The sequence below is a fragment of the Polyodon spathula genome, chromosome 10 (genome assembly GCF_017654505.1).
Source record: "Polyodon spathula isolate WHYD16114869_AA chromosome 10, ASM1765450v1, whole genome shotgun sequence".
In the NCBI taxonomy this organism is placed as follows: Eukaryota; Metazoa; Chordata; class Actinopteri; order Acipenseriformes; family Polyodontidae; genus Polyodon; species Polyodon spathula.
This window is the reverse complement of record NC_054543.1, coordinates 30,376,322-30,394,692: the sequence shown is the minus strand read 5'-3', so window position 1 is coordinate 30,394,692 and position 18,371 is coordinate 30,376,322. Positions and strand designations below refer to the sequence as shown.

The 18,371-nt window shown below is 39.2% G+C and overlaps 1 non-coding gene across 1 annotated transcript; it reads right to left on the bottom strand.

Moving 5' to 3' along the window:
- Nucleotides 1–2,555: 2,555 nt before the first annotated feature.
- On the bottom strand, nucleotides 2,556–2,626 carry trnak-uuu. The gene has a single exon. It is a non-coding gene; the product is annotated as a tRNA-Lys (tRNA).
- Nucleotides 2,627–18,371: the final 15,745 nt, after the last annotated feature.

Below are 18,371 nucleotides of genomic sequence, written 5' to 3'. Positions count from 1 at the left end.
TTCTTGGGATAACCTAACTTTTTTGTATGATTTGTGCTAGGAGTGAAAATGAGTTGGTCAAACTTTCATCTGTACAGCCCAGTCTGAAGCTTGCAGGCAGATCTGCTCTATATTGTCAGAATCTGCACATATCACTGATTTGGGGACATAACGTTTCTAATCTGTAGCCCTTTCCATGGCCAAGAAAATGACCTGTCCATTATTATCTCCCAGTAGTGCGACTTCTTTGGGGTAACTGGACAGAAATAGTTCTGCATATGTCCAAGGATAATAAAATTATTATGATCCTTGATAATATATGTACTAACGTTACTATACCACATACTGCTTTACTGCATTGCATGTGATTTTCATCTCGTCACTGATCATGTGAGGGTGTTAAATTTAAATCTCATGATAAGAATTATAGACTAGGAAATCCTCATAGCTGAAGGGCATTAGATTGCAGAGATGGTAGAAATGGTTCAAACGTATAAAAGAAAACTTGGTGCTCGAAGCTACCATGATTGTACGGAAGTCACTGAAGAGGTGCTGTCCAGTTTGAAGAAGGTCTGTTGGGCTGACTCAGTGTTTAGTGAAAAAAAAGGGGAGGACCCAAATATCTGCTTGCTCTCTACAGTAATTAAAGGGGAGGACCCAAATATCTGCTTGCTCGCTACAGTAATTAAAGGGGAGGACCCAAATATCTGCTTGCTCTCTACAGTAATTAAAGGGGAGGACCCAAATATCTGCTTGCTCTCTACAGTAATTAAAGGGGAGGACCCAAATATCTGCTTGCTCGCTACAGTAATTAAAGGGGAGGACCCAAATATCTGCTTGCTCTCTACAGTAATTAAAGGGGAGGACCCAAATATCTGCTTGCTCTCTACAGTAATTAAAGGGGAGGACCCAAATATCTGCTTGCTCTCTACAGTAATTAAAGGGGAGGACCCAAATATCTGCTTGCTCTCTACAGTAATTAAAGGGGAGGACCCAAATATCTGCTTGCTCTCTACAGTAATTAAAGGGGAGGACCCAAATATCTGCTTGCTCTCTACAGTAATTAAAGTAAAAAAAAATGTAGTTCAGTAAAGTTCTGCCTGCACGCAAAATTGTTTTGGTTTTTTGGCCAAAAAGCACAATTTATTTTCTCCACACCACTATTTTGGTTTATTTCTTTTTAATAAAAACTTTCCAAGGTGTCCAATGTTGAAATGAAGAAGGAGGCAGCCAAGTACAGCAGCAAATTCAAGAAATCTGTGAAAGAGGCTGAAAGCAGAGACACTGGAAAGTCGTACTGGAATTATGTTATTATTTATAAAATAGGCCTATGTTAAGTTGAATAAGGATAAAACTAGTTTTGTTGGAAACATTTTGACGTATGTTTTTTTTCTCCCCACCCCCAAAAGATTTCAAATTATTTTATATAATTTTTGGTTATGAATAGTTCAGTTTCATAAAAGTTGGCAATACATTTTGGGATTGTTCATATTTGTTTCCGGTTACTCATACAGAAATTGCTGGACAAACTTAGTAATGTGTTTTAGCATCCTCTAGGCCAGGCAACAGCAGTTACTTTGGGTTTGTTGCAATTGAGAACATTTTAATATGTAGCTGGGGACTATCTTCAGCTGCTTAGTTTGTTTCAATTGATATTAACTTGTGTACTTGTTTAGTACCGTCCTCTGTCCCCAGTTACTAGTATGCTCCTTTTAGTTTGTTGCAATTGACCCAAAGTGATAGGACTTTCAATTCTCTGTGGCAGACCCATTAGGCTGCACCCAGACTCTCAGATCCATTTCACCTTTCCTGTCATTCAGTTCTCTGTTTTGGTCTAAAAAAGCAAAAAAAAAAAAAAAAAAGATTTTCATTTTTAAGAAAGTTATCAGTTTGCTCAACTTGTTTTCATCAAGTCTGCTGCTGTTTCACTTCACCTCAGCAGTGTCTTCAGGGTGAAAGTGTGTTACTGGCTATAAAACATATCAATCAATGTGTGAAGCAATGGGACAATTTTGCTAGCAAGGAAGTGCAATATAATTGACCCCTGGTCCGAAAAGCTGTCGGTCTGCATTTGGCATTTTCACAGATTTGTAAAATTATTTTATTTTGATTGTGTTTTATTTATTAAGGTTGCATGCAAGCAACAATGAAAGGGTTTAAGGCTTATATCTACCTAATACCCAGCTTCTCATTCCGCTGTTAACTTGTAAAGCAGTGTGTGCCTGTGCAACACAGATATAATTCCCCACCATCATCCCTGAGGGGTCTTTTCACAATTCACTGTTTACTGGAATAGTTCATTACTGTCAGTCAAATAAAGAGACCAATGTAACACTAAAGAAATTGAAAAATAGACTATAGGCTAGCGAGTATAGATCCTTAAAATATGTAATATGTTTATTTTTTGTGGATCTCGCCAGTTAATTTTTTTTAACTCACTATAGTTATATAAAACAGTCATATAGTCTGTATGTGTGTGAAAGAAACACACATATCTTCATTTTATAAAGTAAACAAACAAATAAATTTTAGATATGGTTTAATATTATATATTTTTTTTTATTTAATAAAAAGGTCGCCCGAACGGACTTGAACCCTGGACCCTCAGATTAAAAGTCTGATGCTCTACCGACTGAGCTATCCGGGCTCCATGAAATTTGTCAAAGACGATATTGTATAACAGATTGCACTCAATCACTATTAAAAAGAAAATACCGGCACCCCACTAATAGCGAGCAACCACTGCCCTATTTTATAGATCGGATTTACAGATCAGTACAGCTCCCCTGCAATCCTCAGTGTAATTTTAAACTCCGCCCATCATCAGCTTTTTTTTTTTTATTTTTTTTTTTTTTTTTCATCTACACATTTAGATTATTAGAGCCCTCTGTAGTTATTAGTCCTTTTCAATATCGTCTTAATTCATCATCTTAATCTTAGTAGAGCCCTCTGCTACGGAATTTGTCATATATATAATTAATATATATGTACAAGGATATATAGGCCTTCCTTTCCCCCATATATATATATATATATATATATATATATATATATATATATATATATATATATATATATATTTCTTCCTCTTTCCCTTTTCCCAACAAGCTATTAATCCTTAAGTCATATATCCCCGATGTAATGTAGTGACTCCGGTCTAGTAAAGACTGAATTCCTGTGATTTTTATGTCACTGATGTATATATTCTTACAAACAGTACAGGACGTGACTAGATAAGAACGTTACTTAAGTAGCGTTGCTAGTCGGGCATACGAAACACCGATATAAGAAAACACCGAAAACTGTAAGTCTACACACACACACACACACACATACACACACACACAGCAAGCAACGGGATTTCAGGCTTTCCTTAACTTTGATATTGACACAGACCAGTGTTCTGTAGGGTCGACATGAAAAAACACTGACATAAATAAAATCGCAAATAATACCAAGCTGCTCTTTATCAAGAGTACGACGTTAAGCTTTAAGAGACCACACATTGACCTTAACTGCATTACTCGCTTTCGGAAGAGAGGTCCGAGTTTCAAGCGAAAGATACTGAGTAGATATCATACACAGATGGAAAGCTCACAGAAGCCGCGATGGTAAACCACATTGCTCAGATCAGACCGTACAGAGACAACTCGAAAAAACAAAACACAAGCAAAACGCAAGTCAACCAAAATACCTGTCACAACTTCGGAGACACATCCCCACACAGAGGGCAAGCATATTGCCCTGCTAGAGGCACACAGTGTAACTCCGACGGAAAGCCGAATCATTTTACAAACACTGCCGCTTGAAACCACTGGATGGCAGCAAAGACCGTGAAATAGAAAACCAACAATCAGCAAAGTTCTGTCTAAAACTAACAACGATGCTGAAACGACCGAGAACGAAAATGAATGTTCCAGCACAGAAGAAGAATATGTATACATTATATACAATGTATACAGAGAAATTCCAAATCGGCAAAGGCGTCAGACAGGGCTGTGTCCTGTCTCCGGCCCTGTTCAATCTATATGCGGAAGAAATCATCAGACAAGCCTTAGAGGGTCTGGACTTCGGAGTAAGGATTGTCGGGATGAAAATAAACAATCTCCGCTATGCAGATGACACTACCCTGCTAGCGGACAACATTAAAGACCTGGAGAAAGCTTTAACAGTCTTGCGCAGAGAAAGCGCAAAGAAGGGTCTTCTGAATATGAAGAAAACTGTATTCATGTTCACAGTGCCCGACGTCGATCTGACAATACAAGGTGAAAGGGTCGAAAAGGTGGCACAATTTGAATTCCTCGGCTCAGTGTTAACGGGCAATGGCGATATCAAACCCGAGATCACCAGGCGGTTGGCCAAGGGGAGACAAGTCACCTAAGGCTTGATGAACTCTGGAAGGACAAAAATATATCCACACAGACAAAAACGAGGCTAGTGAGATCCCTGGTTCACCCGGTAGCAACCTACCCGAGCAAGAGTTGGACAACAACCAAGATTCTAAGAAGGAAAATCCAGGCATTCGAAATGTGGTGCTGGAGGAGAATGCCCAGAGTCCTGTGGACCGAAAGGAGATCCAACATAGAAATTCTTCAGCAAGTAGGAAATCCGATACCTCTGGATGGATCAATCATAAGGCAGAAACTGGTCTACCTCGGGCATATTACAAGGGGCAATCAACTAGAAAAAGTTGTCATGACAGGCATGGCCAATGGGAAAAGAGGGCGCGGAAGGCCCAAAACGAGATGGCTACAGGAAACCAAGGAAGCCCTGAATATGAGTCTCCAAGAAATCCTACAAGACACGAGGAATAGAGAAAGGTGGTGCGGACTCTGTCATAAGGTCGCTATGAGTCGCCTGCGACTCGACAGACAAACATGAACATGTGCAATGTAAACAACCGTTAACCATAATCAACATACAAGAAATACCAGTGAAGACTATGATGGATTCCAGAGCCAGTGTGAACCTACTTGATGAAACAGCGTACTGCAAATTGAAACATTTGATGAAGCTAAGAAAAGCAAGCATCAAAATAACACCACATGGATCCATTACAGTGTTACTGCTAAAAGACTCACTAAACCTCACGCCTGAACATTCTATGTAGTGAAAGGAAATAATGGTCACTGCATCCGAACTAGGACTGAGTAACACAATCAGTTATGTAGCAACAACAACACTGAAGAAATACACGTCAATGGAGCATCCTCTAATTGCAGCATAGTCAGACTTATTCATTGGAATAGGTAAACTAAAAGACTTTCAAGTCAAACTGCACATAGACATAACCGTGCAACCAGTAGTACAGCCACGCAGAAGAATCGCTTTCCACATCAGAAAGAAAGTGGAACAAGAACTTGATCGATGTCAACAACTGGGAATTATCGAAACAGTCACTGGCCCAACACCATGGGTTTCACCAGTCGTAACAGTATCAAAACCCAATAAGCCTGAAGAGGTAAGGATGTCATCATGCGTCATCCCAATGCAGCAATATTAAGGGAGCGTCATATCTCTCCCACAGTGGATGTCATAATACATGATTTGAATGGGGCTACTGTTTTCTCCAAGCTTAATCTCAAAGCAGGATACCATCAACTGGAAATTGCTCCAGAATCCAGATACAGAACTACTTTCCCCACACATGTAGGACTCAGACGCTACAAACATCTCAATGTTGGCACGTCATCAGCTGCAGAAGTGTTTCAAAACACAATACCACTTGTCTTACAAAGTATACCAGGAGTTAAAAATGTCATCCTTATCTACAGTGTCACCCAGAAAGAACAAGCACTCAAAACAGCATTCCATTATACACGACAAGGGCCTCACGCTAAATAAACCGAAATGTGAATTTAACAAAAGCTCGCTGAACTTTTTTTCAAAAAATGGAATAACTCCAGATCAGAAGAAAATAGATTACAACAACAACCTCAGCGCACCAACCAAGCCTAGTGAAATGCGAAAGCTCTCGGGCATGGCAAACTACTGCGCCAGGTATGTTCGAGAGCTCACAAAAAAGACACAGCGTGGATCTGGGAAACAAAACATCAATTGGCACTTGACCAACTTCAACAAAAATTAACAAGGAGTTCAGTAATAGCCTATTTCGATCCAACGAAACAAACAGAAGTTACAGTTGATGCACGCTCTGTCGATTAGGTGCTGTCTTGGCTCAAAAAGACACTTCCCAAAACATAACACAAATTATAGCATATGCCAGCAGAGCATTAACACCTATAAGAACAATGATACTCGCGAACAGAGAAAGAACTCGCCATCGTTTGGAGCTGTGAACACTTTCATTTATACCTTTATGGTGCTCCATTTACGATGATCACGGATCACAAGCCATTGGAACCGATATTCAACAATTCAAGATCAAAACCACCAGCTCGCATACAGAGTTGAGGACAATGCCTACAGCCATACAATCTCAAGGTACAAACCAGGGGCCGTGTTACAGAACAAGTTACTTTCTTGTCTTATCTTTCATGGCTAAGATAGAATTTTTCCTAACTTGGTATACCAGAAGCATTTCCTAAGTCTCTCATCCTATCCTAACATAGTCTGAATAGAGCAGGTTACAGCTTGTGCTTCAGGTAACTGTCACCAGAATACACATGTTTTTCAATTATGCCGTCTAAACTGGATTGAGTTGTGGTAAAGAAACGCAGGGCTTTAAATTTTACTCAGGAAGAGAATAAGGATTTGATCACAGAAAAATCTACAATAAAATCTAGTTAACAACAATAAATCATGTTTAGCCATTTAGTAATAGGCAACAAGACAATAAAGGACAAACAAAACAAAACACTTACGAACGTCTCTTTATTATTTATTACAGGGTCTCTCACACAGTCCATACTGTTCAATTGTTGTTAAACCAAACGAAGGAACAGATTACAATTCTCCATCCCCTTATATGCTGTCACGCATGACCCCTTGGTAAACGAGTGCAGCTGCCTTTACAATCTGCAGCTGCTATGTCGCTTCCCTTCTGGATCAGTACGTTCTTGCAACATAGTCTCGCCATCTTCCAGACTGAGACTTCCCGACCCGGGGAAAGAACTGTCAGGCCAGCCAGTCCAAAGAACTCTTTTCTCGCTGCTTAGCACCCTCACAGGTCGGGAGGGAGATTTACAACCAAGATTCATTGTATTTCTGTCACATACTGTAGGTAAGGAAAGCCCTGCACATAAAAAGGGGGCAGGGCAAGGCCCTGCGGTTTAAATGTATTGTTTATTTATTTTTAGAAGGGGGTCTCCCCCTCCGCCCCTGTGCTGTGTTATTTTGTATTTGTGTTTTGTGATTTATTAGGTGTAAATATGACGGTGTAGCTGTATTGTTTTTGTATTGTTTTGCAGCGTGGATGGGAAGCCCCATCCACATTAAAAACCCGTGCAGAAGGTGGCCATCTGCCGAATAAATTAAGTGATTAATTTATTGCTAATCAGGAGATGGTCACCTGTATAAAAACCCTGCAGTTTTCCTTGCTCAAGGTGAGTGTGTACAGAGGAGAGTATGGGAGAGTGAGAGCGAGAAACAAACAAACAAAAAAACAAAAAAACAAGGTACAGTGAAGGCACTTGCCCAGCCTGACCTTAGGTTTTGTTATTGTTTGTGTTCGTGATTATTGTGTTTAAATCTTTTATTTCGCTCTGTGAGCAAGTGTTTTGTTTAAATGTTTTATTTATTTTTGTTATTGAAAATAAATGCTGCACCCCGCGTCTTTTTGAACTGCAGTACTTGCCTGTGTGTTTTCAGTTCCTGCTTCTGGCCTGACGTCACTGCAACGCCAACCTGTCACACATACGCATATAGCTATCTCTCAATTTTAAAACTTCTCTATGATTAACAACATAACACAGTGCATTGATCCCAGTACTAGCAGTAATTGTAGTACAGTATTGCAATGTGTGAAATCTTTAACAATAAAGCTGAAATTAAAATGCTTAATTTTTTTTTCAAAATCATTTCAAACTGGTTAATAGACTAGCAAGCACTGGCAAAGTCGGCTCAGTTTTATACAGTGCTGAACCAATTTATTTTAATGTTTTGTTTTGTTTCTGGATTTTGCAATGCCTGCATGATGCCTACAGTAATACAGTCAGCACTCGTATATCCAAAACTTTGACTTTAGTGCCGGTTGAACAAGGGTGTGACATTTTTATTGCTGGCTTGACAGCAACAGCTCCCGGGTGTTTAGCCATCTAATAATTACAAAAAAACAGTTATAAACACAAACAAAATACAGCACTCACAGTTATCCTATCGCTGTACTCCTTTTACAAGGTCCATCCGTAACCATAACAAAGGAACAGACCGCTTGGCCACTCCCCTTGAAATACCCTTAGTCGCACCTCCTTCGGTGGCGAGTCCAATCACGTATCCTCCAAATGGTTACTGACACATCATCTACTGAGTTATGCCGATGACTTCTGGTATTGTAGCTCCGCCCCCTTTCTGGATGGCTGACTTCTAACTGACCCTGGAATGAACTGTCAAACCATCCAGGCCAGGGTGGGGAGGCAGATTGTTGACAAGGATTCATTCGCTCTTCGTTATATATGACTGCTGACTCTAGACATATCTACAACCTATCAACAATAACAATCAAACATTTTGTTACACAAACAATTTTGGCTGTTACTTAAGTAAACCATTAATTAATTAAAAGATAAAAAGATAAACAGTCCTACTACAGAGGAAAGCACTTTACAGTGCCTCTGGGTTTCTGATTGCATCAACAATTGCAGATTTGTTAAATCCATTGATTGAAATGTCTGGTCTACTTTTAATGTTTTCAAGTAAATTGGCTTCATCACTGCCATTCTCGTATCCATTTTGACATGTGACACATTATATCCCTTGTCTAGGACTTCTTTATCCTGTTCTGCATTGGGCGTGATCGCTACAAGCAATCTATGCAACCGTCTGATTGGTGCAAGTATTATTGGCGATCCAATCAAAACCGCCAATAAAGCCAAAATAAATTACCCACCCATTATACAGTATATCGTAGGTTAAGATATGAGAATACTGGGGTTAGGGGAGACCATACTTCTAGTGCCGTACTATGCTTTTCTGCTTTGCTCTATCTTTACCACAGTTGACAGCAGTGTCACCATACTTACCGGTACACTCAGAGCTGGGCTATTATTCTCTTCCCTTTGAGAGCTGTATCCTTTTACCTTCTTTTACTGCCTACTTTTCCAAGTTATGTCTCTGTCAACTTTCCTTAGTGTTATTATATTGAGCAGTGGCCTTCTCTGAAATGAACTTGTGCACTGAGGTAACAGTCATGCTCCTGGAGTCCTCAGGCACAGTAAAAACAGGTTGTTTAAAATGACATTTGTATTTTTGTACAAATCATTTATCAGGTTTTAAGGGTGATTGTGCCATACTGCCCAACGTTTAAGTACAGAGTTTCACCACGGAAATGCTTATGTCTGTATTTGAGTACATTTCCATAAAGTTTCTGATGGGATACAAGTTATACTTGTAAACAAATTTGGCCCATTTCCATAGTTCCTTATGCAAGCCTAAGGTCTCAGTGATTTATTGTCACATCTCTCCAATGCAGAACAGGTCTCAGGATGCTGCTTGCTGTACTTTACGGTATGTGTTGGCTGTGTTACTTTTGTTCAGGGATGAGTTTAAATGTTTAAGTGGCTAATGGTTCTGTTTTTAGGAACAATCATAATGCAAAATGAATGTGCTGCTGCACTGAGACCAGGAAAAAAATAGCATTTTGGATACAGACAAACTTAGTAGTTGACCATCTAAAAGCAGTCTTTAATTCAGGGCAGATTGTATTGGTATATTTTCAATTCTGGCACTTGGACATCATTGTTGGCTTTGGTAGAACAGCAAGTTACTATTCCAAGTGTTTTCCTCCATGGCTACAGAAATTGAATGCGATGAAGAAATAGGTGCTCTGCCTCTAGGTTAGTCTTCCTGCCACCTGTGGAAATCCAACCTCCACATCCACCAAATGCTATTTTATAGACAAAACTGCAGAGCAATACACTTCACACGTCACGCTTTAAGAGCCAGTTTTTTCAAAACTTAGTAAATTACTTTTCTCTATAATTGCTTTACTTGTATTTTTGCCATATACCATCATATGTTGCCCCCATAATAAAAAAAATAAGATAAATAACCAAAAACATTAAAAAAAAAAAAAAATCTGCATCTTTCTGCAAGACTTATCAAACAAAGATCCAGATCCAGGATATAGGTGGATTTAGTCTATATTTGAGCCATGTCCTCCAACAGAATCTGAAGCCTTTGTGTAAACCCAGGTTAAGATAGCTGAACAATATCAATAGCTGATCCTGTATACTGTGGCAGGGCAGAGGCATAAGGTATAGTTGCTGGTGGTTTATATTATAATTATGGTTTGCTGGTTTAAAAGTAAAATAATGTGTATTTTTTTATTTTAAAATACTGTTTGCTAGATATGGCAGTGCAAGGAGAATAAACATCCCTCTCTGCCTAATTGAAAAAAAAATGTGCAGCAGGTGACCAGGTGTCAATTGTTAATTGTTGATCGATTAGCAATGGTCACCTGCCTTTAAAAAGGATCTGGAAAGCCAAACCCTTTGTTCCGTGGTGTTCTTGTATTCTGGTGCTTTGGATGCACAGGCTAGAGGTGAAGCCGGAGACCCCTCATGACTGTGTGTGGAACCAGGGTGGGCTACAGCACGATCACTGAGTGTTTAACTGGGACCATGGACTTTATGGTAGGGATTATTTTAGGGGATTTTTAATACTACCAAAGTTTATGTAGGGAGAAGGTTCTGAAGTGGCACCTCCCTTTTAGTGGGAGTAACACCATTTGGCCACCTTTTTGTTTACTGGCTTTGTTTTTGTGTAATTGTGTTTGTGTGTGTGTGTTTGTTCTCCTTAACTAGGGATACCATTGCTGGTAGCCCAGTGGTGGCCATTAACAACTGCAACTGCCTATAATATTGGTGATGGTTAATGAAACCTGGACGCCTGTGTGGCGGTTGTCGTAAACTCTGTCTCTCTAATTGAATACCCGCACCATGATAGTACACCCTGTTACACTTGGTGTCAGAGTGGGAACCCGCGGAGTCTTGCCAAGGCAAGACCGCTCACCCGAGAGTACTGCATGTTAAAAAAAAATAAAAAATTATTGTTAACCCACCAAACCATATTTACATTATAAACCACCGCCAACTATACCTTATTTACAGGGGCAGGCCTCAGCCCTGTCACAAACACATCTTACTGTTAACTGAGAATGCAAATGTAGGACCCTTCGGATACAATTCTTTGCAGTGTTAAACTTGTAACTAAAATGATAACAAAACAGTTAATAATATTGATACATCTATTGAAGTTAGTTTCGTTGTGATGGGGACTATCACACGCCCTGAGACACAGGCTTCGCCACAGGCCTACAACTTTTGTTTAAAATCGGACCTGATAAAGGAGTTTCAGGAAACCGCCGACTTACCTGTATTCTAGTAACACATCTATCACTGTCCTCATCACTACTAGCTAGGGCTAGAGGGAAGTATACTACAATCTTCATACATTTTTTAGTTTGAAAGTTAGTTATTTTTCTCAATTTATATTTAGTTTTATTTATTTGTTCACTTCAAATATATTTGCAAAGTGGTTTGCTACATTGGAACATGGACATTGTTTCCTTTTTATAAATAAACTGCACTCTTGTTATTTAAAAAAAAAAAGTTTGACTTCGGATGGTTATTTAATCCCAGGGACTTGGATTACCGCTCGGCTGAAAGGGACTCTGTGACATTGATATTACAGTTCAAGCTTTAAATTGTGTGCCTGTACCATTAAATCTGCTAGTTAACTTTTCACCAGCGCAGTGTTGTGGAGGAGTGTTTTCCTATCTGGTCATATCTGTTATGATTTGTTCATTTTATAGCATATTGTATTTCCCATAAATGACACAGTAACTCGTACCATGGTATTCTCACAACACAAATTTCATAGTCTGTTCATCAGTTGCAGTCTTTTATGACTAAGTGTTCTGTCTTTTCAGTTTTCAGTTTGCTCCCTCTCGGCTCTGGGATGCAGAAGTACTATATGGTGGATACAGTGACAAACTGGGCTGGAGCGAGGCTGTACTGTCAACAGCACTACACAGACCTGGTCAACATTCAAAACAGTCAGGAGCTGAAGGATTTATTAGATTTTGTTGGTGATGATTTTTGGACAGGGCTGTATGTAGAGTCAGGTGTGTGGAACAGTTCGGATGGGAAACCAGTGAACTATGAAGGGGTACTGCCTTCAGGAAGTGGTTCCTGTGTCATGGCGTGAAATAACCACAAAGCTCTTCATGTGTATTCCTGCAGTAATCAATACAAACCATTGTGCTACCTTGGTAAGAATGTGTTCACTTTAATGTTAGGTATAAAACTGACTAAAACATGCTTTTAATAGATGCTTTGAGTTTATAACAGTGTGGCCATAGTCTTATTTCCTTAATCCAAATAAGTAATAATTACTGTATAGTTCAAAGAAGCTTTGCCCCAATTAAAAAAAAATTAAAAAATGCTTCTACGACAGGTTCCAACCACGTTCTTCATTTTTAGTTGAACCAGTTAAATCTCCAGCCAGGTCCTAAGCAGTTAATTATCTCATTTTGGGCCTCATTTATAAAAGGGCACTAAATGTAGCTGTAACGTGCACATTAAGTAGTGAACCTAACGTACACCATAAAACAACTAAATTTACTGTCCCAATTACTAGTTTACATGCACACTACATGTATTGAGTGATAATTTAACAAATTATCAATGCCAGTGCTCCTTTCACCTGTGACCTTTTTACACCACCTCAACAAGCTGCCAGTCCTTATACAAGCACAGTAAGGACGGTACAGGACTGCGGGAGAATGTAGTCTCAGTGTACAATGTGTTCCTTGTATCATCTGTAGCTAGACTGATGGATAGACATGCACACAAACATATGTGTGTGTGTATGTATGTGTGTGTACGTATATATATATATATATATATATATATATATATATATATATATATATATATAATAATATATATATATTAAAGTGGTAATATACGAAGTGTAATAAAGTAAAAAAATTTGGTTGTTTGAATGCATTTTAAAACAAACGAATACATTTAAAACACACACACACACTATATAAATTTGATGCAAAGCATTTTTAACTATTTGATTTCTGTGACAATTGATCTCATTTTACGCTATGGCATTGTTTTTATCAGAGCCAAGAACCACAATAACTGGAATCACATCAACTCCAGAACAGTCCACTGGAAACCCAGATACCCCGGGCATGTTATTATGTGGCTATTTTAATAGCAGTAAGAACAGTATTGAAAAATGTTTCATACTATAAATTACTGTACATGTTGGATGTTCCCATTTTCTCATCTTGAATTTAAAGTGACAGGAAATTTTTGTTTTCAATTTAACTTGCTGTTTGCGAATTTTATTGACTAGGCAATTTGACATATGAGACAGCTAGGATTCTGTTTAATTTAACAGTGTCTACTGTTTATCTTCACAGAGAAAAAGACACATTGTAAGAATTAGTATAGCAGCAGCAGCCTCGGTGGATGTGAATGACCCCCGTATGCATCAAGCCATTCTAGATAAAGTAGGCGGCATTACTCTATCTGCAACTTCAAACACCAAATCAAGATATTTATAGGTAGTGTGAGCAGGATATCTGACGGTGATGTCACACCAGGAAATGCAAGATACAGTATTGTGACTACATGCGCTAGTGTGCAGGTTTATTAAATAAACATAAAGGTTGAACAATAAAACACTCAAAATAAACGGCACCATGGCCAAGCGAAACAGGCAAACAAAACTCACGTACCAAACACCAAAACAAGTATCGTGCTGGTCCTCTAGCATGAGTAGCAATTGTTTTATATTTTATATTTGTTTCTCACGACTCTCTCCTGTTCTCCGCTATGAACTTACTAACCCTGAGTGAGAAATTTATGCTGCTTGTAAGCAGCTGTGCCAGGACTTGATTGCTAATCATTCAATCTGGCCACAGCACAGTCTGCACGTCAAGTAATTGCGACTTCCTTGTGCCCATGTACCAACATACATTTTATATCACCCGTGCTGCACAACCCACACTGTACAAATAAACTAAATACATCAGGGGCGGGGGTGATTGACAAAAAGTCTTGGCATATTCTGTTTTGCATATGATATCATATCCAGACAGACATTAATTTAAAAATAAAAAACTAATAATAATAATAATAATTGGAACATCTGTTGCAACTGAATAGCTACTGCTGCACACTTGTCAATTCTTAAAATCCTGTTCCATTTTTTCATTTGGTCCTTGATCAGCATTTCCAATGCAGCATATTCTGAACAAGTATGGACATGTTAATACTTAGGCAGCACTGCCCGGCATGGGGACTGATGATCGATCAATACAGAACCACAGTGGGTGGGGCCAACTGAAGGAACATGCTGTAGCACATATAATTAGATCACATGACTTCCTTGTTGTTTCAGGTCCAGGAGCTGTTCTCCAAGCAGATTCCAATGAGCGACTCCACACTTCGCTGGCTGGAAAAGGACGGGGTGATTTTCCACCCGCAGGAGGAAGAGCAGAACACGGGGAACACTTGTGAATAGTGACAAGCAGGGGGATGTTACAGTTTCATTTTACCATGGACGTACAAGCTCTTATTATATTGAATAATCACAGACACAGTTAGGTGATGACTCGATCATTCATACACTTTAACCAATTCAAACAAAACAGCAATATTTTAACCCCAGGTTACATTAGTATTTATAACATTAGCACATATTTTGTGACTTTCTCGTTTTGTTTTTAGCAATTGCAGTTAAATAAAGCAGCGGTTTTTTATGCTTGTTGTTGTTTTTAGTTGCTTGCAATGTAATTTACTTTTCAATTTAACCCTCATCAACACCCCCGGGGCCATAAAGAAGGTTTTGGTAACAGACTGAGAGGAGGAACGAAAAACAATGTTTTTCATGCAGAAAGATCCTCCATGAGACCAGCTCTTTATGAAAAGCAGCTCAGAGGCAGCTATAAATGACCTGCAAGGGTTTGGGTTTTGGGATTTTTTTTATTTTATGATTTTATCTGAATATAGTCTGTTGTTCCATCTTATACTGGAATTGTTCTCTGCTTTTATCTGTTTAAATATTCCTTTCTTGTCCACATTATATATTTTCTGAATGATATATAAACAGTACAGTTCTAAGTTATTAGATTTTATAGCAGTGGAAGACATTTTCAGAACTGACAGTGTTGTATAAACTGCTCAGTTCAACAGTGGAACTGGGAAGATTTCCAGTCACATGTTGGTATATCAAGTTTTATATTTGTTCACAAAATAATAAATAATATAAAATATATTCATATTTATATGTATTTCTATTCTATTTTGGAGGAGTGTAAAACAATTTAATATTGATAGGCTTTTTGTTGATCTGCAAAACTTAATAAAACTTCATTATGTCAATAAAAAGTTTTTTTTTTTTTTTTAATTCAATTCCTTTGTATGAAATCATTGATGTATATGTTTCTCCATGCTTCTCAGTACTTATAAAGCTGCTCTATTATTCTACCCTAGTCTCTTTTTGCGTTATCGTTTTACCTTGCTTTACTGCTTGCCTTTAATAGTCAGCCCTCCTGAAGAATAGTGCAGACTTCTATAGAACATTGGAAAAGCCAGCCTTGAATTGACCCTCCTGAGGAATAGTGCAGACTTCTAAAGAACATTGGAAAAGCCAGCCTTAAATTGACCCTTTTTGAAATAGTCAGTGCAAAGGGAGCATATTCAAATATATGGAAAGGACACACACATGTTTAATGTAAATGACATACTGTAGCTCGCATGAAGGAGAACAAACATATTCAATACAAATCAAATTGCTTTATTTGCCTAGTACTTTGTCATCAAACAGTATCCATGAAATGTGATGTCTCAGGATTTGCTGAGGTTTTGCTATTTCTATTCTGTTCAATAATTAGTAAAGATAACTACATGCAAATCAATTATTTCAGTACCACTTTACAATATTGTTTCATAATACTGGTGCTTGTAGTGTATATGTACAGTAAACAATGTACAGTGTATGTCACAGTATACATAAGAGCTTACACGCAGTGTTAGTGTCCATTAAAAAAGGGCTTTTTCAATTTAACCTGCTGCATCCCGTCACTACGGGGACAAGCTCCTGATAACATAACTTATCATACACTGCTTAATATCAATCAAATGTAAAACTGGTCTTCACCCAACTCAACGGAACTTTGGGAAACATCTGATTAGAAAGTTACAGTGCAGACTATAGAATACATTGCATGAATATTGTAAACAGTACAGGTTTAGACACCTTACATATGTCAGCGAGTTCACTGTCTTTCCCTGCAAGACAGAAGCACTGGGTTTTAACCTTGCTTGACATTTTTTGCAATCTTCAGATACATTCTCTACATGGGTCATGTGTTATGCAGTTGCTTTTTTGCATACACACAACACCTATCCTGGAACCTTTTTGTCCAACGGGTGTAGTTTACGTATCAGCCTCCCGTACATCTTAGTCTCAGTTCAGCTCCTCCTACATGGCACAAGGCAACCCCTGCTCAACGGAGGAAGCTGGTAGTCAACTAGGTGCAAAAGCAGAAGGAGAGGATGAGGTGTGTAAAGGCCGTGGGAGAGTGTGGAACAACGCAAGATCGGCTGGCAAGACCTATGGACAATGGAACAGAGCAGGATCAGTTTCCTGATCAGATCAACATATGATGTTCTCCCATCACCACAGAACCTAAATATCTGGGTGGGTGAGGATTCCTCATGTCCTTTGTGTTCACCACCAGCACATTAAGGCACATTTTGACAGGATGTAACGTGGGTCTTAGCCAAGGGCAGTTTACTTGGCACAATGACCAGGTGCTGTGATGTTTGGCCTTAGCATTGGATGACAAGTGTAACCTGACCAATACGTTGCCATCAGTTCCATTAAAAGCATTACACACAAAAGACAATATTCCTCTTTCCAGGAGAGCAACCACCAAGAAAAGGTGTTAAAAACAAAGCTCGTCCAAGACAACTGGAAGCTGCTAGAGACTGGAAAATGCTGGCAGATGTTGGTCAATGGCTTGTTTTTCCACCTGAGATTGCCACCACTAACCTTCGACCAGACATTGTGTTGTGGTCTGGATCAGCACACCTTGCTCATATGGTAGAGTTAACAGTGCCATGGGAGGATGCTGTGAATGAGGCGTATGACAGGAAGAAACTTCAGTATGCTCAACTAGCTGCTGAAGCAGAACAACAAGGATGGAGAGTCTGGTTTTACCCAGTGGAGGTGGGTTGTCGAGGATTTGTGGCACGCTCTACAATCCAGTTTCTCAGAGATGTTGGATTCAGTGGCCAAGAGTTACATCACTCAGTGAAGGACTTATCTGAAGCAGTAGAAAGTGGCAGCAACTGGCTGTGGTTGAGATGGAAAGATTCTGGCTGGGGATTCAAGCCCAATAGAAAGAAAGCAATGCTGATGTACGGGTAAGTAAGCGGGGCTGAGTTGAGTGGGGGACGGAGGAGGGTGATGCTGGGATGCCAGAATCACAGTCAAGCCCTCTTGAGGTGTTGTGGGCTAGTCGACGAAACACCGAGGATAAAAGATGCCCAGAGATGTACCCTACTTAGCTCCATCCAGACAGCTGTCATGCTGATGCGCTGGGGAGACCGCACTGTGGTTGATCCCTGGAGCCATCATCGCAGCCGTTGTGTGTGCTGATGCGCTGGGGAGGCAAAATAAGCTGATCCCTGGAGCCAGCATTACACTTCAGCCATCAACATCAGACAGAAGGATATCTACATCATCAGATGGAAAGCAACACAAATGGATGGAGATGCAGATGGATCACATTAGTTTACTGTAAAGTTTTGTCTTAGTTGGTGCTTATCTTGGTGAAAGCCGAGTTCAAATTAGCATGACGTTTTAACATCTACTCTCATGTAATGGAAATCATCTAGACAATGTGGGGAAGCTATAAAAAAGGCCAACAAAATGCTCGGCTATATAGTGAAAAGTGTTGAATTTAAATCAAGGGAAGTAATGTTAAAACTTTACAATACATTAGTAAGACCTCATCCAGGATATTGTGTTCAGTTCTGGTCACCTTGCTATAAAAAGGATATCGCTGCTTTAGAAAGAGTGCAAAGAAGAGTGACCAGAATTATTCCTGGTTTAAAAGGCATACCACGTGCATACAGGTAAAATAATTTAATCCATTCAGTCTTGAACAAAGAAGACTACAAGGCGATCTGATTCAAGCATTCAGAATTCTAAAAGGTATTGACAATTTCGACCCAGAG